General features: G+C 45.1%; 1 pseudogene; it reads right to left on the bottom strand.

Moving 5' to 3' along the window:
* Positions 1-25,857, bottom strand: part of LOC124035354 — a 48,045-nt pseudogene extending 22,188 nt beyond the window's left edge.
* Positions 25,858-27,500: the final 1,643 nt, after the last annotated feature.

Below are 27,500 nucleotides of genomic sequence, written 5' to 3'. Positions count from 1 at the left end.
GACGGCCTACACACAGGCCAAACCCGGATGACGCTGGGCCAATTGTACTCCGCCCTATGGTACTCTCAATCACAGCCAGTTGTGATACAGCCTGGATTTGAACCTAGCGCTGAGATGCAGTGCCATGGGGCTCCCGAGTGGCACAGCGGTCTGAGATGACAGGAGTGAACGACCAATCACATTCACCTGAAGAAAACAAAGACATGCCCAATGGGACAATGAATGCAAAGCCTGCCCTAGGAAGCCCACCTTCCTGGCTATAACGTTCATTACCTCAAGTCTTCGCTCTTCAGCTCGCCTGAAGGAGACCGTGTCACACAATTTACAAAGACTACTGGATTAGGCTCCGACTTAGCTGTCTGTTAGTGGGGAGAGAGTACCCAGCGAGCAATGAGGAATCTGCCCAGAAGCTAAATATGTGTATGGATCAATAAAATTTGATTTGGATTTGATTTGAAATGATTGCGAGCTCCGGTGTCATAGCCAGGAAGGTGTGGCTTCTGAGGGCGGGCTCTACATTCATTGGCCCATTGGGTGTGTTTTTAGTTTTCTTCAGGTGAATGTGATTGGTCGTTGACTCCCCATAGCATGTTATACCTCGTTCCCTCCTTCAGGGAGCAGTAGTTATATTCATAACTGTAAGTTCTCACTTTTATATGTGTCACTCATATATATATATATTATATATATATATATATATATATATATATATATATATATATATATATATATATATATATATATACTGCTCAAAAAAATAAAGGGAACACAACACAATGTAACTCCAAGTCAATCACACTTCTGTGAAATCAAACTGTCCACTTAGGAAGCAACACTGATTGACAATACATTTCACATGCTGCAAATGGAATAGACAACAGGTGGAAATTATAGGCAATTAGCAAGACACTCCCAATAAAGGAGTGGTTCTGCAGGGGGTAACCACAGACCACTTCTCAGTTCCTATGCTTCCTGGCTGATGTTTTGGTCGCTTTTGAATGCTGGCGGTGCTTTCACTCTAGTGGTAGCATGAGACGGAGTCTACAACCAACACAAGTGGCTCAGGTACTGCAGCTCATCCTGGATGGCACATCAATGCGAGCTGTGGCAAAAAGGTTTGCTGTGTCTGTCAGCGTAGTGTCCAGAGCATGGAGGCGCTACCAGGAGACAGGCCAGTACATCAGGAGACGTGGAGGAGGCCGTAGGAGGGCAACAACCCAGCAGCAGGACCGCTACCTCCACCTTTGAGCAAGGAGGAGCAAGAGAAGCACTGCAAGAGCCCTGCAAAATGACCTCCAGCAGGCCACAAATGTGCATGTTTCTGCTCAAACGGTCAGAAACAGACTCCATGAGGGTGGTATGAGGGCCCGATGTCCACAGGTGGGGGTTGTGCTTACAGCCCAACACCGTGCAGGACGTTTGACATTTGCCAGAGAACACCAAGATTGGCAAAATTCACCACTGGCGCCCTGTGCTCTTCACAGATGAAAGCAGGTTCACACTGAGCACATGTGACAGACATGACACAGTCTGGAGACGTCGTGGAGAACGTTCTGCTGCTTGCAACATCCTCCAGCATGACCGGTTTGGCAGTGGGTCAGTCATGGTGTGGGGTGGCATTTCTCTGGGGGGCCGCACAGCCCTCCATGTGCTGGCCAGAGGTAGCTTGACTGCCATTAGGTACCGAGATGAGATCCTCAGACCCCTTGTGAGACCATATGCTGGTGCGGCTGGCCCTGGGTTCCTCCTAATGCAAGACAATGCTAGACCTCATGTGGCTGGAGTGTGTCAGCAGTTCCTGCAAGAGGAAGGCATTGATGCTATGGACTGGCCGGCCCGTTCCCCAGACCTGAATCCAATTGAGCACATCTGGGACATCATGTCTCGCTCCATCCACCAACGCCACGTTGCACCACAGGAGTTGGCGGATGCTTTAGTCCAGGTCTGGGAGGAGATCCCTCAGGAGACCATCCGTCACCTCATCAGGAGCATGCCCAGGCGTTGTAGGGAGGTCATACAGGCACGTGAAGGCCACACACACTAATGAGCCTAATTTTGACTTGTTTTAAAGACATTACATCAAAGTTGTATCAGCCTGTAGTGTGGTTTTCCATTTTGAGTGTGAATCCAAATCCAGACCTCCATGGGTTGATACATTTGATTTCCATTGACAATTTCCACATGATTTTGTTGTCAGCACATTCAACTATGTAAAAAAAAGTATTTAATAAGAATATTTAATTCATTCAGATCTAGGATGTGTTATTTTAGTGTTCCCTTTATTTTTTTGAGCAGTGTATATAAATCTAAACAAAATGATGTGGAACAGAATATAGTAATTAGACATGTACATAATCATAAACATTACTCACACTAAGTCCTCGGGCAAAGACCGGCTCTGTCAAGAACTCAGACAGCATCCTCAGAACTGCAGCTCCCTAGGAGGAAGAGAACACAGGATATAAGAAATAAAACGTCTGACTTGTCATGGCCCAGTACAGCCTGCCGCTCTCGCCCGAATCAAAATCCCTAAGAGAAATGCAGACAGAAAATAATTACATTTCCTTGAGGACATGTGACATTTGCTATTTCAAAGTAATTCTGATAATTTTATTTCAAGTTGACTAAAACCCAGATGACTTTGACCCAGATGACTTTGACCCAGATGACTTTGACCCAGATGACTTTGACCCAGATGATTCTGACACAGATGACTTTGACCCAGGTGATTCTGACCCAGATGACTTTGACCCAGATGATTTTGACCCAGATTACTTTGACCCAGGTGATTCTGACCCAGATGAAATTGACCCAGGTGATTCTGACCCAGATGATTTTGACCCAGGTGAATGTAGCATGCTGGGCTGTGTTGTGAAGCCAGTAGGTTGCCAGTAAGAGGTGTGATTAGAAGCATACCTTGCTGTAGGTGATGGTGTCAAACAGTTCACTGATCTGTGCAGGCCTCATGATGTCTTCCTCTTTAGCAGAGAGAGGGTGAGAGGAGGCCAGCGCGTCTACAGACATCGCCCCATGCACCTCCTTCAGCACTATTAGGTCTGTCTGTGGAGACATCAGGCCTTCGCTTTTAACCTTTCACTTGTACCGGCAGATGGAATTTGGAGAGCAGATTTCTTTGTGGGTTAAATCCTTGAGAAGGGTATATTTGCAGAGCTGTGCAACAGTTCAAGTTGTAATGTACATGTTTTATCTCAAGTCAAGTTAGGAGTCACTCAGATATGATGAAAAGAAAGACTCACTACGTTCCACGTGGGTTCAGCAGAGTTGGCCCCAAGATACGAGACGTAGGAGGCAAAGCCCTCGTTGAGCCACAGGTCATTCCACCACTTCATGGTCACCAGGTTACCAAACCACTGTGGACATATAAACCTTATTCAGCCAGTGGCATAGAGGGACAGGACACTGGGTGCAGAGAGGAGAGGGACAGGACACAGGGTGCAGAGAGGAGAGGGACAGGACACAGTATATTATAGTATTGACTGTAATACAGACCAGGCAGCCAGCAGCAGCCTCTCAGTATATTATAGTATTGACTGTAATACAGACCAGGCAGCCAGCAGCAGCCTCTCAGTATATTATAGTATTGACTGTAATACAGACCAGGCAGCCAGCTGCAGCCTCTCAGTATATTATAGTATTGATTGTAATACAGACCATGTGAGCCAGTTCATGAGAGATGACCGTAGCGATCCACTCTTTGTCTCCATTGGACGAGCTGGCAGGGTTGTAGAGCAGGGCTGTCTCTCTGTAGGTGATCAGACCCCAGTTCTCCATGGCTCCAGCACTGAAGTCAGGCAGAGCTATCTGGTCTACAGAGTAAAGGAGCTGAAATATCCATTACAGCACTTAACAATGGGGTGAGTCTCAAATGGTGTCCTATTCCCTATATAGTGCAGTACTTTAGCCTAGAGGCCTATGGGCCCTGGTCAAAGGTAGGGTCACTACAAAGGGAATATGGTGCCATTTGGGAGCCATTCGGAATCTCTCTTCAACAACAGACAGGGATTCCGAGAGGAAGAGTATTACTCTTTAAGTATTACCTGATTTGGTCAGAGGATAGCTTGAGCTGTAGTAGTTTTCAAAGAACTCCAGGATCGGCCCAGTTTTTTCGAGTGCGTAATCTCCCTGGCCCTCAGCAATGGCCTGTTTACGAGCCCAAATCCTGATCTGGAAAATAGACATGTTTTCTGTCATGAGATCCTGTACCCTGGGCCCTCATTTATAAAACATCCTGTACCCTGGGGCCTCATTTATAAAACATCCTGTACCCTGGGGCCTCATTTATAAAACATCCTGTACCCTGGGGCCTCATTTATAAAACATCCTGTACCCTGGGGCCTCATTTATAAAAACATCCTGGAGCCTCATTTATAAAACATCCTGGGGCCTCATTTATAAAAACATACCCTGGGGCCTCATTTATAAACATCCTGTACCCTGGGGCCTCATTTATAAAACATCCTGTACCCTGGGCCCTCATTTATAAAACATCCTGTACCCTGGGCCCTCATTTATAAAACATCCTGTACCCTGGGCCCTCATTTATAAAACATCCTGTACCCTGGGCCCTCATTTATAAAACATCCTGTACCCTGGGGCCTCATTTATAAAACATCCTGTACCCTGGGCCCTCATTTATAAAACATCCTGTACCCTGGGGCCTCATTTATAAAACATCCTGTACCCTGGGCCCTCATTTATAAAACATCCTGTACCCTGGGGCCTCATTTATAAAACATCCTGTACCCTGGGGCCTCATTTATAAAACATCCTGTACCCTGGGCCCTCATTTATAAAACATCCTGTACCCTGGGGCCTCATTTATAAAACATCCTGTACCCTGGGGCCTCATTTATAAAACATCCTGTACCCTGGGCCTCATTTATAAAACATCCTGTACCCTGGGCCCTCATTTATAAAACATCCTGTACCCTGGGGCCTCATTTATAAAACATCCTGTACCCTGGGCCTCATTTATAAAACATCCTGTACCCTGGGGCCTCATTTATAAAACATCCTGTACCCTGGGGCCTCATTTATAAAACATCCTGTACCCTGGGGCCTCATTTATAAAACATCCTGTACCCTGGGCCCTCATTTATAAAACATCCTGTACCCTGGGCCCTCATTTATAAAACATCCTGTACCCTGGGCCCTCATTTATAAAACATCCTGTACCCTGGGCCCTCATTTATAAAACATCCTGTACCTGCCTCATTTATAAAAAATCCTGTACCCTGGGGCCTCATTTATAAACATCCTGTACCCTGGGCCCTCATTTATAAAACATCCTGTACCCTGGGCCCTCATTTATAAAACATCCTGTACCCTGGGCCCTCATTTATAAAACATCCTGTACCCTGGGCCCTCATTTATAAAACATCCTGTACCCTGGGGCCTCATTTATAAAACATCCTGTACCCTGGGCCCTCATTTATAAAACATCCTGTACCCTGGGGCCTCATTTATAAAACATCCTGTACCCTGGGGCCTCATTTATAAAACATCCTGTACCCTGGGGCCTCATTTATAAAACATCCTGTACCCTGGGGCCTCATTTATAAAACATCCTGTACCCTGGGGCCTCATTTATAAAACATCCTGTACCCTGGGGCCTCATTTATAAAACATCCTGTACCCTGGGGCCTCATTTATAAAACATCCTGTACCCTGGGGCTCATTTATAAAACATCCTGTACCCTGGGGCCCTGTACCCTGGGGCCTCATTTATAAAACATCCTGTACCCTGGGGCCTCATTTACCCTGGGGCCTCATTTATAAAACATCCTGTACCCTGGGGCCTCATTTATAAAACATCCTGTACCCTGGGGCCTCATTTATAAAACATCCTGTACCCTGGGGCCTCATTTATAAAACATCCTGTACCCTGGGGCCTCATTTATAAAACATCCTGTACCCTGGGGCCTCATTTATAAAACACCCTGTACCCTGGGGTCTCATTTATTGCCTCATCCACCCTGTGGCCTCATTTATAAAAATCCTGTTACTGGGCCCTTAATTTTAAAACATTTTACCCTGGGGCCTCATTTATAAAACACACTCAAGAACCTCCAGACGCTAAACATCTAACTACCCTACAAGCTCATTTATAAAACATTGTTCATTTTAAAACATCCTGTACCCTTTCATTTATAAAACATCCTGTACCCTGGGGCCCAGCCCCCGCTTTATAAAACATCCTGACTGCCCCTACCCTGGGGCCTCCTCATTTATAAAACATCCATCCTGGAGCCTCATTTATAAAACATCCTGTACCCTGGGCCCTCATTTATAAAAAATCCTGTACCCTGGGGCCTCATTTATAAACATCCTGTACCCTGGGCCCTCTTGTTTGTTTTATCTGTCGGCCCAGTTGCCTCAGTTAAAAACATTTTACCTGCTCATTTGTTGTGCTATCCTGATTACCCTGGGGCCCACTGTTTTTAGCTAGCTTTTATCAATTCAACACCTGTGACTACTGTATGCCTAAAACATCTGTATGTCCCTCCCAAATGTCAATATGCCTTGTATACTGTTGTTCAGGTTAGTTATCATTGTTTCAGTTCACAATGGAGCCCCTAGATCCACTCTGCATACATCCTGTTACCTCCCTTGTCCCATTTATAAAACACCTGTACCCTCACCCATTACAACCCACATTTCCAGTACACTGGGCATACCCCTGTCCTCATCACCATTTTAGATAAGCATGCTCCGTTCTGGCACGGGTTATCCAGACCCTAGCACAAAAACATCCTATAAAACATCCTGTACCCTGGGGCCTCATTTATAAAACATCCTGTACCCTGGCACCTCATTTATAAAACATCCTGTACACTGGGCCCTCAATATATCCTCTACCATGCCCAGAAACCTGTATCCTGCTCCTCATTTATCCTCTGCCCCCAACGCCTAGGCGACCAGTTTTGATAAAAGCCTTTACCCTGGGGCCTCATTTATAAAACTTCTCTGTTCCCTGGGGTGATTGGATAAAAATCCAGGCCCTGCATGTCCCCATTTATAAAACATCCTCATTTGTTGACCTCTGTGATAAAACATCTTGGTTTTATGCATGTCAACATCAGAAGCCTGTACCCTCCCTCAGTTTGTAAAACATTTACCCTGGGGCATTTTAGCACACTCTGCTAACCCTGATGTCAATTATAAAACACCCTGAATCCTGGCTCATTTATAAACATCCAAAAATTCTGATGGCCTCATTTATCTTCCGTCAAGATAGAATTCTCGGGCCGCAGTTGCAGAAATGTATACCAAATGCATGCATCCTCTACCCTGATAGCCTGCAAATTTATATCCTTAACCTGGGGCCTCATTTATAAAACATTTGACCCTACCTAATTTTAAAAATGTACCCTGGGGCTCTCATTTAAAAACATCCTGTACCCTGGGGCCGCCTGCTATTTATAAAAGCATCCTGTACCCTGGGGCCTCATTTATGAATTGATCCGTACCCTGGGGCCTCATCTAGCATCCTGTACCCTGGGGCCTCTTTATAGAACATCCTGTACCCTGGGGCCTCGTTTATAAAACATACTGAACCCTGGGGCCTCATTTATAAAACATGTTCTTTTATACTAGATTTATACTTGAACTTAGTCTAAAATGATTTCACAGTGAACTCACGTTGGATTCAAAAAGATATTGAAATAAAAACAATTGGGACGCAGGTTCTAAGAAGCCCATTTGTAACTTACGGTCTTGTGATCTATAAATCTCTAATTAACTTCAAATCACCGATTTCCCCTTATAGAATGCTAGAACATATGAGAGTTTAGACATCAGGAATAGCCATGGACCGAAAGAGAAAAGCTAACTTTGTGAAAGACGAGATCACGGCGATGGTAGAGGAGATTGAAGACAGTCAACACATATTATTCGGTGGACTAAATAGTGGGTTGACAAACAAACCAAACAGAGATCTTGGGAGTGTGTCACTGCTGCAGTGAACGAGGTGGGGCAGCAAGACAGAACTGTGTCTGATGTGAATAAGGAATGGTCTAATGTTTTTATCCTGAAGGACATTGCTTTTCCCTCATCCCTGCTCAGTCTTTTGAGGATGCATGGTCAAAAAGTAACTTGGTCTCACCATTTTAGGGGAATGCATGCTCTGAAAGGGGAAAAAATGGTCAGAACCTTAAAGAATTTCTCCCCTTGTTTTCCGGGGAAAGAAATGGTCTTTGTATCGCCCTTTGGTATTTTATGCTGCCAGACCTGATTTAACTGCCCTCGACCAGCACAAAAACATCCTATTTTCGGACTGACGGCATGGATTAAAATAGGAACAGTGATAACTGCAACTGTTCAGGGGGGTCAGCAAGTCAGTTAAGAACAAATTCTTATTTTCAATGACGGCCAGAACAGTGGGTTAACTGCCTGTTCAGGGGCAGAACGACAGATTTGTACCATGTCAGCTCGGGGGTTTGAACTTGCAACCTTCCGGTTACTAGTCCAACGCTCTAACCACTAGGCTACCCTGCCGCCCCAAACTGACCTTAAACTGCAAGGGAAAGAAATGGTCTGACCTTAAACTGCAAGGGGAAAGAAATGGTCTGACCTTAAACTGAAAGGGAAAGCAAAGGTCTGACCGTAAACTGTAGGGGAAAGAAATGGTCTGACCTTAAACTGTAGGGGAGATAAATGGTCTGACCTTAAACTGAAAGGGAAATAAATGGTCTGACCTTAAACTGAAAGGGAATGAAATGGTCTGACCTTAAACTGAAAGGGGAGATAAATGGTCTGACCTTAAACTGAAAGGGGAGATAAATGGTCTGACCTTAAACTGAAAGGGAAAGAAATGGTCTGACCGTAAAACTTACTTCCGGCGCTTGACTGAGATGGCCGCCTCGCTTCGCGTTCTAGGAAACTATGCAGTTTTTTGTTTTTTTTACGTGTTATTTCTTACATTAGTACCCCAGGTCATCTTAGGTTTCATTACATACAGTCTGAGAAGAACTACTGAATATAAGATCAGCGTCAACTCACCATCAGTTCACCAAGAATATGGCGAGACATCCTGTGTTCTGCCTTACAAACAGGACAGACGGATTGGATCCATGCAGCTGACCCAAGGAAACGACTCCGAAAAAGAGGGAAAGTCGGTGTTCTGGTCAGACTCCGGAGACCATCGCGCACCACTTCCCAGCATTCTTCTTGCCAATGTCCAGTCTCTGACAACAAGGTTGATGAAATCCGAGCAAGGGTGGCATTCCAGAGGGACATCAGAGACTGCAACATTCTCTGCTTTACGGAAACATGGCTTACTGGGAAAACGCTATCCAGGGCGGTGCAGCCAACGGGTTTCTCCACGCATCGCGCCGACAGAAACATACATCTCTCTGGTAAGAAGAGTGGCGGGGGCGTATGCCTCATGACTACAGACATGGTGTGATGAAGGAAACATACAGGAACTCAAATCCTTCTGTTCACCTGATTTAGAATTCCTCACAATCAAATGTAGAGGGCATTATCTTCTAAGAGAATTCCTTCGATTATAATCACAGCTGTATGGGGGTCCCCCAAGCAGACACATCGATGGCTCTGAACTAACTTTATTTAACTCTTTGCAAACTGGAAACCATTTATCCGGAGGCTGCATTCATTGTAGCTGGGGATTTTAACAAAGCTAATCTGAAAACAAGACTCCCTAGATTTTATCAGCATATCGATTGCGCAACCAGGGCTGGTAAAACCTTGGATCATTGTTACTCTAACTTCCAAACGACGCATATAAGGCCCTGCCCCGCCTCCTTCGGAAAAGCTGACCACGACTCCAACTGCCCTGCCTACAGGCAGAAATTAAAACAAGAGGCTCCCACGCTGAGGTCTGTCCAACGCTGGTCAGAACAAGCTGACTCTACACTCCAAGACTGCTTCCATCACGTGGACTGGGACATGTTCCGACCTTGAATCAGATGGAAATATTGAAATACGCTGAGGTGTCTGAGTTCATTAGAACGTGCAAAGATGTCCTTCCAGACCAACATAAAAACATTCCCAAACCAGAAATCAAATGGATTGATGGCAGCATTCCATGAAACAAAGCGCGAACCACTGCTTTTAATCAGGGCAAGGTGTCTGGTAACATGTCCGAATATAAACAATGCAGCTATTCCCTCCGCAAGGCTATTAAACAAGCTAAGCGTCAGTACAGAGACAAAGTGGAAATCTCAATTCAATGGCTCAGACAAAGAGGCATGGCAGGGTCTCACAGTCAATCACGTTTTGACTACAAGAAGGAACCCAGCCCAGTCACGGACCAGGATGTCTTGCTCCCAGGCAGACTAAATAACTTTTTTGCCCGCTTTGAGGACAATACAGTGCCCCTGACCGGCCTGCAACAAAAACAGGTCTCTCCTTCACTGCAGCCGAGGTGAGTAAGACATTTAAACGTGTTAACCCTCAGTTCAAGGCTGCAGGCCCAGATGGCATCCCCAGCCACCCATCAGAGCATGCGCAGACCAGCTGGCCGGTGTGTTCACGGACATATTCAAGCCAATCCCTATACCAGTCTGCTGTTCCCACATGCTTCAAGAGGGCCACCATTGTTCCTGTTGAGCTAAGGTAACTGAGCTAAAACTACCGCTGAAGTTGGAGCACTCACTTCCGTCATCATGAAGTGCTTTCAAACATCAGGACCATATCCCTCCACCCTACCTGACACCCTAGACCCACTCCAATTTGCTTAGGAAAATAGGTCCCAGACGATGCAATTCAACCACACTGCACACTGCCCTAACCCACCTGGACAAAAGGAATACCTATGTGAGAATTTGTTCATTTATACAGCTCGGCATTCAACACCATAGTACCCTCAAGCTGTCATCAAGCTCGAGACCCTGGGCCTCGACCCCGCCCTGTGCAACTGGTTACTGGACTTCCTGACGGGCCGCCCCCAGGTGGTGAGGGTAGGCAACAACATCTCCTGCTGATCCTCAACACGGGGGCCCCATTTTTTTGCTTTTCTGAGCCCTCTCCTGTACTCCCTGTTCAATTGACTGCGTTCCACGCACGCCTCCAACTCAATCATCAAGTTTCTGACACAACAGTGGTAGGCTTGATTACCAACAACGTCGCAGACGGCCTACAGGGAGGAGGTGAGGGCCCTCGGAGTGTGGTGTCAGGAAAATAACCTCACACTCAAATCAACAAAATAAGGAGATGATTGTGGACTTAAGGAAACAGCACCCTGGGAACTCATTTATCCACATCGATGGAACAGTAGTGGAGAGGGTAGCATTTTAAAAGTTCCTGCATACACATCACAGACAAACTCATTGGTAAAACATCCTGTACCCTGGGACCTCATTTAAAAAGCATCCTGTCAAGGGGCTCATTTATAAAACATCCTGTCCCAAAAGCACTCAAATTTACAGATGCACATCGAGAGCATCCTGGGGGCTTTATCACCGCCTGGTACCAACTGCTCCGCCCTCATTTATAAGGCATCCAGAGGGTAGGAGGACTGCATTTATACGCATCACCGGGGGCAAACTACCTGCCCTCCAGGACACCTACAGCACCCGTTGTTACAGGAAGGCCATAAAGATCATCAAGGACATCCCGAACCACTGCCTGTTCATAGCTATCATCCAGAAGGCGAGGTCAGTACAGGTGCATCAAAGCTGGGACCGAGAGACTGAAAAACAGCTTCTATCTCAAGGCCATCAGACTGTTAAATAGCCACCACTAACATTGAGTGGCTGCTGCCAACACACTGTCATTGACACTGACCCAACGCCAGCCATTTTAATAATGGGAATTGATGGGAAATGATGTAAATATATCACTAGCCACTTTAAACAATGCTACCTTATATAATGTTACTTACCCTACATTATTCATCTCATATGCATACGTACATACTGTACTCTATATCATCTACTGTATCCTCATGTAATACATGTATCACTAGCCACTTTAACTATGCCACTTTGTTTACTTGTCTACATACTCATCTCATATGTATATACTGTACTCGATACCATCTACTGTATGCTGCTCTGTACCATCACTCATTCATATATCCTTATGTACATATTCCTTATCCCATTACACTGTGTATAAGACAGTAGTTTTGGAATTGTTAGTTAGATTACTTGTTGGTTATCACTGCATTGTCGGAACTAGAAGCACAAGCAAGACACTTGCATTAACATCTGCTAACCATGTGTATGTGACAAATAAAATTTGATTTGATTTGATTTGAACTGTAGGGGGAAAGAAATGGTCTGACCTTAAACTGTAGGGGAGATAAATGGTCTGACCTTAAACTGTAGGGGAGATAAATGGTCTGACTTTAAACTGTAGGGGAGATAAATGGTCTGACAGTTAAACTGAACAAAGAAATGGTCTGACCTTAAACTGTGGGGAAAGAAATGGTCTGTTAAACAGGGGAAAGAAATGGTCTGACCTTAAACTGGGGAAAGAAATGGTCTGACCTTAAACTGAAAGGGAAAGAAATGGTCTGACCTTAAACTGACCCTGGGCCCCAAATGGTCTGACCTTAAACTGCAAGGGAAAGAAATGGTCTGACCTTAAACTGCAAGGGAAAGATAAATGGTCTGACCTTAAACTGAAAGGGAAAGAAATGGTCTGACCTTAAACTAGGGGAAAGAAATGGTCTGACCTTAAACTGAAAGGGAAAGAAATGGTCTGACCTTAAACTGAAAGGGAAATAAATGGTCTGACCTTAAACTGAAAGGGAAAGAAATGGTCTGACCTTAAACTGAAAGGGAAAGAAATGGTCTGACCTTAAACTGAAAGGGAAAGAAATGGTCTGACCTTAAACTGAAAGGGGAAAGAAATGGTCTGACCTTAAACTGAAAGAAATGGGAAAGAAATGGTCTGACCTTAAACTGTAGGGGAAAGAAATGGTCTGACCTTAAACTGTAGGGGAAAGAAATGGTCTGACCTTAAACTAAACTGACCTTAAACTGTAGGGGAAAGAAATGGTCTGACCTTAAACTGAAAGGGAAATAAATGGTCTGACCTTAAACTGTAGGGGAAAGAAATGGTCTGACCTTAAACTGAAAGGGAAAGAAATGGTCTGACCTTAAACTGTAGGAGAAAGAAATGGTCTGACCTTAAACTGTAGGGGAAGGAAATGGTCTGACCTTAAACTGTAGGAGAAAGAAATGGTCTGACCTTAAACTGAAGGGGAAGGAAATGGTCTGACCTTAAACTGTAGGAGAAAGAATAGCCACGCACAACCAGCAGGACAATCACTGACCATTTCAACGTCAAGTCTCGACTCTGAGTAGAGATATGACCATTTCAACCCCAAAGTAAGGTTTTATAATAACTACTTATATGTGGTTTTCTGAGTCAGTCATACCTAAGATCAGAATTGATCCGGTCCGTTTTATAAATGAGGCCCCTGATCTTTACTATCTGTACTGACCTGTAGAGACCGACAGAGGGCATCACAGAGAAACAAACCAATAATGTCTCCCTCATCCTGGAGTCAGAGTATACTGAAGTTGCCCCTAGAGACGCTGATCTGGGATCAGTTTGGCAATGAGGCCCTTTATCTACTTTCCAAGGTCCCCCTGGAGATGCTGACCTGGGATCAGTTTGACAATGAGGCCCTTAATCTACTTTCCAAGAGCAGTATCCCTTTAAGGTTAGGATTTGGGTAATCTCTCGTGAACAGACTACATAGACACCTGACCAAATTATGCAACATTTTAGTTCTGGGATAACTGAAGTAAGGTTTGGGGGAGGGAAACTGATCATAGATCTGTACCTAGGGGAAACTTAATCCCAGAGCAGCTAACGCAGACAAATAAGAACAAGAGCAGATTAATAAAATAAAAATATGTACCAAAACTTTTTCCCCTTCTGGTGACTGGATGAAACCGAACTCACTGACGACAAAGGCGAGTAGGTAGGTTGACATGAGGGGTGTGGGTTGGAAGCTGGTCCGAGTAACAGCCTGGCCGTTGACAGTGACATTGACTGAGGCTACAGGTGCAGAGAGTGATACAGGTTAGTGAGCGTAGCAGAGACAACACATTGGTTTCCCCAGCAACAGGAGTTCAGATCCCTACCGTGACAACATGTTGGTTTCCCCAGCAACAGGAGTTCAGATCCCTACCGTGACAACATATTGGTTTCCCCAGCAACAGGAGTTCAGATCCCTACCGTGAAAACACATTGGTTTCCCCAGCAACAGGAGATCAGATCCCTACCGTGACAACACGTTGGTTTCCCCAGCAACAGGAGTTCAGACCCCTACCGTGACAACATATTGGTTTCCCCAGCAACAGGAGTTCAGACACCTACCGTGACAACACGTTGGTTTCCCCAGCAACAGGAGTTCAGATCCCTACCGTGACAACACGTTGGTTTCCCCAGCAACAGGAGTTCAGATCCCTACCGTGACAACATGTTGGTTTCCCCAGCAACAGGAGTTCAGATCCCTACCGTGACAACACGTTGGTTTCCCCAGCAACAGGAGTTCAGACACCTACCGTGAAAACACGTTGGTTTCCCCAGCAACAGGAGTTCAGATCCCTACCGTGACAACATGATAGTTTCCCCAGCAACAGGAGTTCAGATTCCTACCGTGACAACACGTTGGTTTCCCCAGCAACAGGAGTTCAGACACCTACTGTGAAAACACGTTGGTTTCCCCAGCAACAGGAGTTCAGATCCCTACCGTGACAACATGTTAGTTTCCCCAGCAACAGGAGTTCAGATTCCTACCGTGACAACACGTTGGTTTCCCCAGCAACAGGAGTTCAGATCCCTACCGTGACAACACGTTGGTTTCCCCAGCAACAGGAGTTCAGATCCCTACCGTGAAAACACGTTGGTTTCCCCAGCAACAGGAGTTCAGATCCCTACCGTGACAACACGTTGGTTTCCCCAGCAACAGGAGTTCAGATCCCTACCGTGACAACACGTTGGTTTCCCCAGCAACAGGAGTTCAGATCCCTACCGTGACAACACGTTGGTTTCCCCAGCAACAGGAGTTCAGATCCCTACCGTGACAACACGTTGGTTTCCCCAGCAACAGGAGTTCAGATCCCTACCGTGACAACATCAACACTCTGAGGTTCTACCATAGACTTATATAAGGTTGCAGAAGTTGGTATATAATCAATCGAGTACAGCAATGGATACGGCTATAAAGGAGATTTGTATGATTTATCTCATATCAGAGTGTAGCAGCTTACTCTGAAAATGTTCCCCCCAAAAAATTAAATGCTAGTTTTTTCTTCACAGTTCTTGAGAGTTTGGCAGAACTTGTTCTCTCAGGCGCGCGAGAGGTCAATTTAAGCAGATTGTAGCATTAAACTCTCTAACTATAATTTAGGAAACAGATCACAGATCACAGATCCCATCCCCCTTGGACTTAGAAGCAGCCGTCAACACACATACATAGATTCATACCATTGGCCAGAGATCAGGGTTCCATGTTTACCTAGATTCATACCATTGGCCAGAGATCAGGGTACCATGCTTACCTAGATTCATACCATTGGCCAGAGATCAGGGTACCATGTTTACCTAGATTCATACCATTGGCCAGAGATCAGGGTACCATGCTTACCTAGATTCATACCATTGGCCAGAGATCAGGGTACCATGCTTACCTAGATGCATACCATTGGCCAGAGATCAGGGTACCATGCTTACCTAGATTCATACCATTGGCCAGAGATCAGGGTACCATGTTTACCTAGATTCATACCATTGGCCAGAGATCAGGGTACCATGCTTACCTAGATTCATGCCATTGGCCAGAATCAGGATTCCATGCTTACCTAGATTCATACCATTGGCCAGAATCAGGATTCCATGCTTACCTAGATTCATGCCATTGGCCAGAGATCAGGGTACCATGCTTACCTAGATTCATGCCATTGGCCAGAATCAGGATTCCATGCTTACCTAGATTCATGCCATTGGCCAGAGATCAGGGTACCATGTTTACCTAGATGCATGCCATTGGCCAGAATCAGGATACCATGTTTACCTAGATTCATGCCATTGGCCAGAATCAGGATTCCATGCTTACCTAGATGCATGCCATTGGCCAGAGCCAGGGTACCATGTTTACCTAGATTCATGCCATTGGCCAGAATCAGGATTCCATGCTTACCTAGATGCATACCATTGGCCAGAGATCAGGGTACCATGCTTACCTAGATTCATGCCATTGGCCAGAGATCAGGATTCCATGTTTACCTAGATAATGCCATTGGCCAGAAATCAGGGTTCCATGCTTACCTAGATTCATGCCATTGGCCAGGGTTCCATGCTTACCTAGATTCATGCCATTGGCCAGAGATCAGGGTTCCATGCTTACCTAGATTCATGCCATTGGCCAGAGATCAGGGTTCCATGCTTACCTAGATTCATGCCATTGGCCAGAGCCAGGGTTCCATGCTTACCTAGATTAATGCCATTGGACAGAGATCAGGGTTCCATGCTTACCTAGATTAATGCCATTGGCCAGAGATCAGGGTTCCATGCTTACCTAGATTCATGCCATTGGCCAGAGCCAGGGTTCCATGCTTACCTAGATTCATGCCATTGGACAGAGATCAGGGTACCATGTTTACCTAGATTCATGCCATTGGCCAGAGCCAGGGTTCCATGCTTACCTAGATGCATGCAATTGGCCAGAGCCAGGGTTCCATGCTTACCTAGATGCATGCCATTGGCCAGAGATCAGGGTTCCACGCTTACCTAGATTCATGCCATTGGCCAGAAATCAGGGTTCCATGCTTACCTAGATTCATGCCATTGGCCAGGGTTCCATGTTTACCTAGATTCATGCCATTGGCCAGAGATCAGGGTTCCACGCTTACCTAGATTCATGCCCTCTTTCTCTCCTTGCTGTATCCTCCCACTAGCTCTCCCTCTTTCTGTCTTTGCTGTTTCCTCCCACGAGCTCTCCCTCTTTCTGTATTTGCTCCTACCAGGTGACGTGGCGAGAATCTGTCTCCTCACCACGCGCTCTCACTACTGGTGTCCCCCAGGGCTCTGTTCTAGGCCCTCTCCTATTCTCGCTATACACCAAGTCACTTGGCTCTGTCATAACCTCACATGGTCTCTCCTATCATTGCTATGCAGACGACACACAATTAATCTTCTCCTTTCCCCCTTCTGATGACCAGGTGGCGAATCGCATCTCTGCATGTCTGGCAGACATATCAGTGTGGATGACGGATCACCACCTCAAGCTGAACTTCGGCAAGACGGAGCTGCTCTTCCTCCCGGGGAAGGACTGCCCGTTCCATGATCTCGCCATCACGGTTGACAACTCCATTGTGTCCTCCTCCCAGAGTGCTAAGAACCTTGGCGTGATCCTGGACAACACCCTGTCGTTCTCAACTAACATCAAGGCGGTGGCCCGTTCCTGTAGGTTCATGCTCTACAACATCCGCAGAGTACGACCCTGCCTCACACAGGAAGCGGCGCAGGTCCTAATCCAGGCACTTGTCATCTCCCGTCTGGATTACTGCAACTCGCTGTTGGCTGGGCTCCCTGCCTGTGCCATTAAACCCCTACAACTCATCCAGAACGCCGCAGCCCGTCTAGTGTTCAACCTTCCCAAGTTCTCTCACATCACCCCGCTCCTCCGCTCTCTCCACTGGCTTCCAGTTGAAGCTCGCATCCGCTACAAGACCATGGTGCTTGCCTACGGAGCTGTGAGGGGAACGGCACCTCAGTACCTCCAGGCTCTGATCAGGCCCTACACCCAAATAAGGGCACTACGTTCATCCACCTCTGGCCTGCTCGCCTCCCTACCACTGAGGAAGTACAGTTCCCGCTCAGCCCAGTCAAAACTGTTCGCTGCTCTGGCTCCCCAATGGTGGAACAAACTCCCTCACGACGCCAGGACAGCGGAGTCAATCACCACCTTCCGGAGACACCTGAAACCCCACCTCTTTAAGGAATACCTAGGATAGGATAAAGTAATCCTTCTCACCCCCCCCCCCTTAAAATATTTAGATGCACTATTGTAAAGTGGCTGTTCCACTGGATGTCATAAGGTGAATGCACCAATTTGTAAATCGCTCTGGATAAGAGCGTCTGCTAAATGACGTAAATGTAAATGTAAAATGTAAATGCCATTGGCCAGAAATCAGGGTTCCATGCTTACCTAGATTCATGCCATTGGCCAGGGTTCCATGCTTACCGAGATTCATGCCATTGGCCAGAGATCAGGGTTCCACGCTTACCTAGATTCATGCCATTGGCCAGAGATCAGGGTTCCATGCTTACCTAGATTCATGCCATTGGCCAGAGCCAGGGTTCCATGCTTACCTAGATTAATGCCATTGGACAGAGATCAGGGTTCCATGCTTACCTAGATTAATGCCATTGGCCAGAGATCAGGGTTCCATGCTTACATAGATTCATGCCATTGGCCAGAGCCAGGGTTCCATGCTTACCTAGATTCATGCCATTGGACAGAGATCAGGGTACCATGTTTACCTAGATTCATGCCATTGGCCAGAGCCAGGGTTCCATGCTTACCTAGATGCATGCAATTGGCCAGAGCCAGGGTTCCATGCTTACCTAGATGCATGCCATTGGCCAGAGATCAGGGTTCCATGTTTACCTAGATTCATGCCATTGGCCAGAGCCACTGTTCCGTGTGCGTGGAGGAGGGTCATGTGGAACACGGCCTTCATGGCAGGTTCATCAAAGCAGGGGAAGGCTTTCCTGGCGTCCACAGGCTGCATCTGAGTGGTTGCTACAACTCTACCAACACACACAGCAACTGGTATTACTATAGTACTGAAGACTAAACTGTTACAGTTTAAACATGGTGACTGTAGGTGACACACAATCATACTGCATATTGTAGCTATTATCTATTATCTATTGTCTTTTATCTATTATCTATTATTGAAATATGTTGTGCTTGTTATTACTGCTGTACCACAAGACTGTTACAGTTAGACATAGTGACTCTGAGAGCAGGGTCAATACATTCATATTGTAGCTGCTGTCAGATAAGACTCTTATCAAATCAACTTTTATTGGTCACATGGTTCAACAGATGTTATTGCGAGTTTAGCGAAATGCTTGTGCAATTTTATTAGCAATTGAAGCGGTTTGAAGTTCACATTGAAAGGTACAGATACCGTGTGTCTTAGTTCAAGGACTATAAGTCTAAAGCTCTGACATATTGAACAGCTCCCATTGTATACAACAGGAGGCTGCTGAGAGGGGATGGCTCATCATAATGTCCGGAACGGAGCAAATGGAATGGCATCACACACCTGCTTGATGTATTTGTTACCGTTCCACCTATTCCGTTCCAGTCATTAGAACGAGCCTGTTCTCCCCAGTGAAGGTGCAACCAATGAATCAACACTCTGTATTACAGGGTTCAATTAATCATTGGATCAACGTCAACAAATGACTTCAAGTGATTAAAAGTCATTGACTCAAGTCCCTGTAAAGGCCAAAGTTCAGTTGAGTATGAAATATTACTTCATGTAAATGCACCTATTTCTTCCATCTTGTTCAGAGTTGATGTGTAACCTTGGTTTTACCTGTCCATTGTGGTACAAGCAGTTCAATCAATTCCTCGACAAATTACACTGGTTCAATAAGATTAAATAACGCACTGGTTCAATAAGATTAAATAACACACTGGTTCAATAACATTAAATAATACACTGGTTCAATAACATTACATAATACACTGGTTCAATAACATTAAATAATACACTGGTTCAATAACATTACATAATACACTGGTTCAATAACATTACATAATACACTGGTTCAATAAGATTAAATAACAAAAAACACTGGTTCAATAACATTAAATAATACACTGGTTCAATAACATTAAATAAAACACTGGTTCAATAACATTAAATAAAATGGCAGTGTCCAATGTACTGTAACTATTACAGTGAAAGAATACCATGCTATTGTTTGAGAAGAGTGCAGAGTTTTGAACATGAAAAGTTATTAATAAACTAATTAGGCACATTTGAAACAAACGGATCAGTATAAACCTTGCACATACACTGCTGCCATCTAGTGGCCAACATGTAAATTGCACCTGGGATGGAATAATACATTATGGCCTTTCTTTTGCATTTCAAAGATGATGGTACAAAAAATACAAAAGAACGGTTGGTTTTATCTTTGTATTATCTTCTACCAGATCTATTGTGTTATATTCTCCAACATTCCTTCCACATTTCCACAAACTTCAAAGTGTTTCCTTTCAAATGGTACATGAAATGCAATGATATGCTTCAGGGCCTGAGCTAAATGCAGTTACATTTGGGTATGTAATTTTAAGCAAAAATAGCAAGAAAAGGGCGGATCATTTTAAGGGCCTTTCTCAGGGACGCATCGGCAGATTTATCACCTAATCGGCTCGGGGATTCAAACCATTGTAGCCAAATGGAGACATCTTAACCAGGTTTCTCAGGGACACATCGGCAGATTTATCACCTAATCGGCTCGGGGATTCAAACCATTGTAGCCAAATGGAGACATCTTAACAAGGGAAGCCTTAACCAGGTTTCTCAGGGACACATCGGCAGATTTATCACCTAATCGGCTCTGGGATTCAAACCATTGTAGCCAAATGGAGACATCTTAACAAGGGAAGCCTTAACCAGGTTTCTAAGTATCATTACAGATTCAGTGCAGGCAGTGTACAAGAAGCGTTTCACTTGAATGACATCCACTCTGACGGTTGGCAAGGTGCATGATGGGTTGAAAGAAATGTAGAACTTTCAATCAGTTCTAAAAAGCACAATGTCACGACTTCTTCCGAAGTCGGTTCCTCTCCTTGTTCGGGCGGTGTTCGGCGGTCGACGTCACCGGTCTTCTAGCCATCGCCGATCCATTTTCATCTTCCATTTGTTTTGTCTTGTTTTCACACTCACCTGGTTTCAATTCCCTAATAACATGTTGTATATTTTCCCTCATGTCCGTGTCGGGGGGAATGGTTTATTTTGTAAGTACTTGTGCTATGTGTTACGGGTTTTGTACCCATGTGTTATGTGTTACTGGTGCACTACAGGTTTTGTACCCATATGCTATGTGTTACTGGTTTTGTACCCATGTGTTATGTGTTACTGGTTATGTACCCATGTGTTATGTGTTACTGGTTTTGTACCCATGTGTTATGTGTTACTGGTTTTGTACCCATGTGTTATGTGTTACTGGTTATGTACCCATGTGTTATGTGTTACTGGTTTTGTACCCATGTGTTATGTGTTACTGGTGCGCTACAGGTTTTGTACCCATGTGTTATGTGTAACTGGTTTTGTACCCATGTGTTATGTGTTACTGGTTTTGTACCCATGTGTTATGTGTTACTGGTTTTGTACCCATGTGTTATGTGTTACTGGTGCTACAGGTTTTGTACCCATGTGTTATGTGTTACTGGTTTTGTACCCGTGTGTTATGTGTTACTGGTTTTGTACCCGTGTGTTATGTGTTACTGGTTTTGTACCCATGTGTTATGTGTTACTGGTTTTGTACCCATGTGCTATGTGTTACTGGTTTTGTACCCGTGTGTTATGTGTTACTGGTTTTGTACCCATGTGTTATGTGTTACTGGTTTTGTACCCATGTGTTATGTGTTACTGGTTTTGTACCCGTGTGTTATGTGTTACGGGTTTTGTACCCATGTGTTATGTGTTACTGGTTTTGTACCCATGTGTTATGTGTAACTGGTTTTGTACCCATGTGTTATATGTTACTGGTTTTGTACCCATGTGTTATGTGTTACTGGTTTTGTACCCATGTGTTATGTGTTACTGGTGCTACAGGTTTTGTACCCATGTGTTACTGGTGCTACAGGTTTTGTACCCATGTGTTATGTGTTACTGGTTATGTACCCATGTGTTATGTGTTACTGGTTTTGTACCCATGTGTTATATGTTACTGGTTTTGTACCCATGTGTTATATGTTACTGGTTTTGTACCCATGTGTTATATGTTACTGGTTTTGTACCCATGTGTTATGTGTTACTGGTTATGTACCCATGTGTTATGTGTTACTGGTTTTGTACCCATGTGTTATGTGTTACTGGTTATGTACCCATGTGTTATGTGTTACTGGTTTTGTACCCATGTGTTATGTGTTACTGGTGCTACAGGTTTTGTACCCATGTGTTATGTGTTACTGGTTATGTACCCATGTGTTATGTGTTACTGGTTATGTACCCATGTGTTATGTGTTACTGGTTTTGTACCCATGTGTTATATGTTACTGGTTATGTACCCATGTGTTATATGTTACTGGTTTTGTACCCATGTGTTATGTGTTACTGGTTATGTACCCATGTGTTATGTGTTACTGGTTTTGTACCCATGTGTTATATGTTACTGGTTATGTACCCATGTGTTATATGTTACTGGTTTTGTACCCATGTGTTATGTGTTACTGGTTATGTACCCATGTATTATGTGTTACTGGTGCACTACAGGTTTTGTACCCATGTGTTTGTTGTTTTATACCGTTAGTTGTATATATTAAACTGCTCTGGCTATTCACCAAGTTCTGCTCTCCTGCGTTTGACTTCCCTGCCACCAGTTACTGGTTTTGCACCCCATTACACACCAATGATCTCCCAAATTCATTGTTTGACTTCAGACAAATTGAATAGGTTGTTCAAACAACCCAAAGCTTTACCAATCAATAACAGCAGTTCAGATGAACAACAGAAAACATATCAGTCATGTTTTTACACAGTGTATTTTATGTATCATTACAGATTATGGCTGTGTCGGAGATTATGTCAATTAATAAGATGAATTGGAATGACATTCATTCTGATGGCTGTGCAAAAATATCAACCTGAAAGTTATGGCCCCAATCAGCCTCCAACTCTTCTAATAACAACCTGAAATCCACGGCTCCAATCAGCCTCCAACTCTTCTAATAACAACCTGTACCCATGCTCCAATCAGCCTCCAACTCTTCTAATAACAACCTGATATGTTACTGGTTTTGCCCCAATCAGCCTCCAACTCTTCTAATAACAACCTGAAAGCCACGGCCCCAATCAGCCTCCAACTCTTCTAATAACAACCTGAATATATTAAACTGCTCTGGCAATCAGCCTCCAACTCTTCTAATAACAACCTGAAACCCCTTACAGCCCCAATCAGCCCCAAACTCTTCTAATAACAACCTGAAAGGTTGTTCAAACAGCCTCCAACTCTTCTAATAACAGCACCTGAAACAACAGAAAACATATCAATCAGCCTCCAACTCTTCTAATAACAATGGCCTGAATTAATAAGATTCATTGCCCCAATCATTCAACTCTTCTAATAACAACCTGAAAGCCACGGCCCCAATCAGCCTCCAACTCTTCTAATAACAACCTGAAAGCCACGGCTCCAATCAGCCTCCAACTCTTCTCTAATAACAACCTGAAAGCCACGGCTCCAATCAGCCTCCAACTCTTCTAATAACAACCTGAAAGCCACGGCCCCAATCAGCCTCCAACTCTTCTAATAACAACCTGAAAGCCACGGCCCCAATCAGCCTCCAACTCTTCTAATAACAACCTGAAAGCCACGGCCCCAATCAGCCTCCAACTCTTCTAATAACAACCTGAAAGCCACGGCCCCAATCAGCCTCCAACTCTTCTAATAACAACCTGAAAGCCACGGCCCCAATCAGCCTCCAACTCTTCTAATAACAACCTGAAAGCGACAGCTCCAATCAGCCTCCAACTCTTCTAATAACAACCTGAAAGCCACAGCTCCAATCAGCCTCCAACTCTTCTAATAACAACCTGAAAGCCACAGCCCCAATCAGCCTCCAACTCTTCTAATAACAACCTGAAAGCCACGGCCCCAATCAGCCTCCAACTCTTCTAATAACAACCTGAAAGCCACAGCTCCAATCAGCCTCCAACTCTTCTAATAACAACCTGAAAGCCACGGCCCCAATCAGCCTCCAACTCTTCTAATAACAACCTGAAAGCCACAGCCCCAATCAGCCTCCAACTCTTCTAATAACAACCTGAAAGCCACGGCTCCAATCAGCCTCCAACTCTTCTAATAACAACCTGAAAGCCACGGCTCCAATCAGCCTCCAACTCTTCTAATAACAACCTGAAAGCCACGGCCCCAATCAGCCTCCAACTCTTCTAATAACAACCTGAAAGCCACGGCCCCAATCAGCCTCCAACTCTTCTAATAACAACCTGAAAGCCACGGCCCCAATCAGCCTCCAACTCTTCTAATAACAACCTGAAAGCCACGGCCCCAATCAGCCTCCAACTCTTCTAATAACAACCTGAAAGCCACGGCCCCAATCAGCCTCCAACTCTTCTAATAACAACCTGAAAGCCACGGCCCCAATCAGCCTCCAACTCTTCTAATAACAACCTGAAAGCCACGGCTCCAATCAGCCTCCAACTCTTCTCTAATAACAACCTGAAAGCCACGGCTCCAATCAGCCTCCAACTCTTCTAATAACAACCTGAAAGCCACGGCCCCAATCAGCCTCCAACTCTTCTAATAACAACCTGAAAGCCACGGCCCCAATCAGCCTCCAACTCTTCTAATAACAACCTGAAAGCCACGGCCCCAATCAGCCTCCAACTCTTCTAATAACAACCTGAAAGCCACGGCTCCAATCAGCCTCCAACTCTTCTAATAACAACCTGAAAGCCACGGCTCCAATCAGCCTCCAACTCTTCTAATAACAACCTGAAATCCACGGCTCCAATCAGCCTCCAACTCTTCTAATAACAACCTGAAAGCCACGGCCCCAATCAGCCTCCAACTCTTCTAATAACAACCTGAAAGCCACGGCCCCAATCAGCCTCCAACTCTTCTAATAACAACCTGAAAGCCACGGCTCCAATCAGCCTCCAACTCTTCTAATAACAACCTGAAAGCCACGGCCCCAATCAGCCTCCAACTCTTCTAATAATCTGCCGCCACTGCACTGCCCTGACACTATTCAATGTGGATACGCATGAGGTGATTAACGCAATTTAGAAGCTTCATTCAGTTAAACAAATGACATTGATCTGTCAAAGATGTTATTTGATTTCAGTCAAATTTAATAGAATAGGTTTATTTATTTTACCTTTATTTAACTTAAGTCAGATTTTTACCTCGGAGATTCGATCTTGCAACCAACTGTACAGTGTTAGGCAACATCTAACACTGTTTTTAAACATGAAAATGATGATTAATGTTTTGCTTACTTTCTCACCGGGGGACTGGTCCCCTCTGTATATTCACTCCTGTAGAAGCCTCCCAGGTCATCAGCCAGTTCTCCTATAAACTCCGTGTACAGCTCATACTGTCTCCCTGCCATCAGATTACTATTCAGCTGGATCACTAAGAACTGAGTAGGAACCTCCAGCCAGTTTTTCTTTATGGTGGGAGCAGTAGCTCCATCCCGGCTAATCAGGCTGAGCAGAGTCAGGTTCAGCTTGTTAGAGTGGATGAGGATCAGATCTGTGTCCTTCTTACACTGGAACACCACAGCTGACTGTCCTGTGAAGATGAAGAGGCCAGTAGAGGCGTTGACAACCAGTCGAGGCCAGAGGGTGATGTTGTAGGAGACAGGAGACAGGGAGTCAGGCAGTCTGTAGTGTTCCCAGGGAGTGGAGGGAGTAGTGGGGATTCACTGCCTCATGGATCTTGGCCTTCTCCTGGCTATAGACCACTGACAGGGCGATGATGGTGGCCACCACTCCAGTCCCCACGATCACACCAACTATCCCCAAAGTCTTGCTGATGAAGAACCCTTTCCCCATGTCTGTAACAGACTGATATCTGTCTATCTGAGGGTAGTGTAATGACTGACTGACAGATAGACAGAAAGGCAGAAAGAGAGGGGGCCTAGATGGACCCAGAGGGGAATGTGCTTCTTATTTATGCACTCTGAGGAACTCCCACAATACGCCTGGTTAATAGTTGATCCCCCAGCCCGGGACAACCTGAGAGTTCCAATCAGCTGGGTTAATTAATAGTTGATCCCCCAGCCAACCTGAGAGTTCTAATCAATAGTCATAAAGATGTGTGGATAACAGATTGCTGACAAGCTGTTGTATTCCCTCCCTCCCTGGTGTTTCCTTATCCTTCCTTCCTGTTTCTGGATGGAAGATCTTTCCCTGTATAAAGTGTTGAAATCTTTCCCTGTATAAAGTGGAAGGGGAACCACCCCTCCCGTCTCACCCTCCCTCCCTGGTGTTTCCTACGGGGCTGAAAGGGGAACCGCCCCTCCCTCCCTGGTGTTTCCTACGGGGCTGAAAGGGGAACCTGGTGCCCAGGGCTCCCTCCCTGGTGTTTCCTACAGGGCAGCAACCCCTCCCTCCCTGGTGTTTCCCTACAGGGCCAAAGGGAAAACCCCTCCTGGTGTTTCTACCCTCCCTCCCTGGTGTTTCCTACAAGGGGAACCACCCTCCCTCACTGGGCTACAGGAAAGGGGAACCAACACGGGGCTGAACCGCCCCTCCCTCCCTGGTGTTTCCTACAGGGCAGCAAGGGAACTGCCCCTCCCTCCCTGGTGTTTCCTACGGGGCAGCAAGGGGAACCGCCCCTCCATCCCTGGTGTTTCCTACGGGGCTGAAAGGGGAACCACCCCTCCCTGGTGTTTCCTACAGGACAGCAAGGGGAACTGCCCCTCCCTCCCTGGTGTTTCTCTGTAGTGTATGATATACCAGTAGTTCTGAATCTACTTTTATCGGATGTAAAAAACACTATTTGCTTGCTACATCAGTCCAAATCGAGCTGGTCAGTCACAATAACAACTGCAACACGTTCTAAAAAAATATATATAATTGAATGAAAAGGAGTCATTTTTCTATTTTGACCGTAGTTACTGAGATATTGTCCTTTTTTTATAGAAATCCAGTGCATCCTTCTGTAAGAAAGGAAACTGTATCAATTTCCAATAACCAACTGAAGGTAAAGAGCAGGAACATATTGTGGAGAAACTGAAGGTAAAAGAGCAGGAACATATTGGAGAGAAACTGAAGGTAAAGAAGCAGGAACACATTGGGGAGAAACTGAAGGTAAGAGCAGGAACATATTGGGGAGAAACTGAAGGTAAAGAGCAGAACATATTGTGGAGATTGGAAACTGAGGTAAAGAGCAGGAACATATTGTGGAGAAACTGAAGGTAAAAGAGCAGGAACATATTGTGGAGAAACTGAAGGTAAAGCAGGAACATATTGAGGGAGAAACTGAAAGGTAAAAGCAGGAACATATTGTGGAGAAACTGAAGGTAAAGCAGGGGAACATATTGTGGAGATTGGAAACTGAAGGTAAACAGGGAACATATTGTGGAGATTGGAAACTGAAGGTAAAGAGCAGGAACATATTGTGGAGAAACTGAAGGTAAAGAGCAGGAACATATTGTGGAGATTGGAAACTGAAGGTAAAGAGCAGGAACATATTGTGGAGATTGGAAACTGAAGGTAAAGAGCAGGAACATATTGTGGAGAAACTGAAGGTAAAGAGCAGGAACATAT

This window comes from Oncorhynchus gorbuscha, linkage group LG05 (genome assembly GCF_021184085.1).
Source record: "Oncorhynchus gorbuscha isolate QuinsamMale2020 ecotype Even-year linkage group LG05, OgorEven_v1.0, whole genome shotgun sequence".
In the NCBI taxonomy this organism is placed as follows: Eukaryota; Metazoa; Chordata; class Actinopteri; order Salmoniformes; family Salmonidae; genus Oncorhynchus; species Oncorhynchus gorbuscha.
The sequence above is the reverse complement of the archived record's forward strand: the minus strand, read 5'-3'. Positions and strand labels throughout refer to the sequence as shown.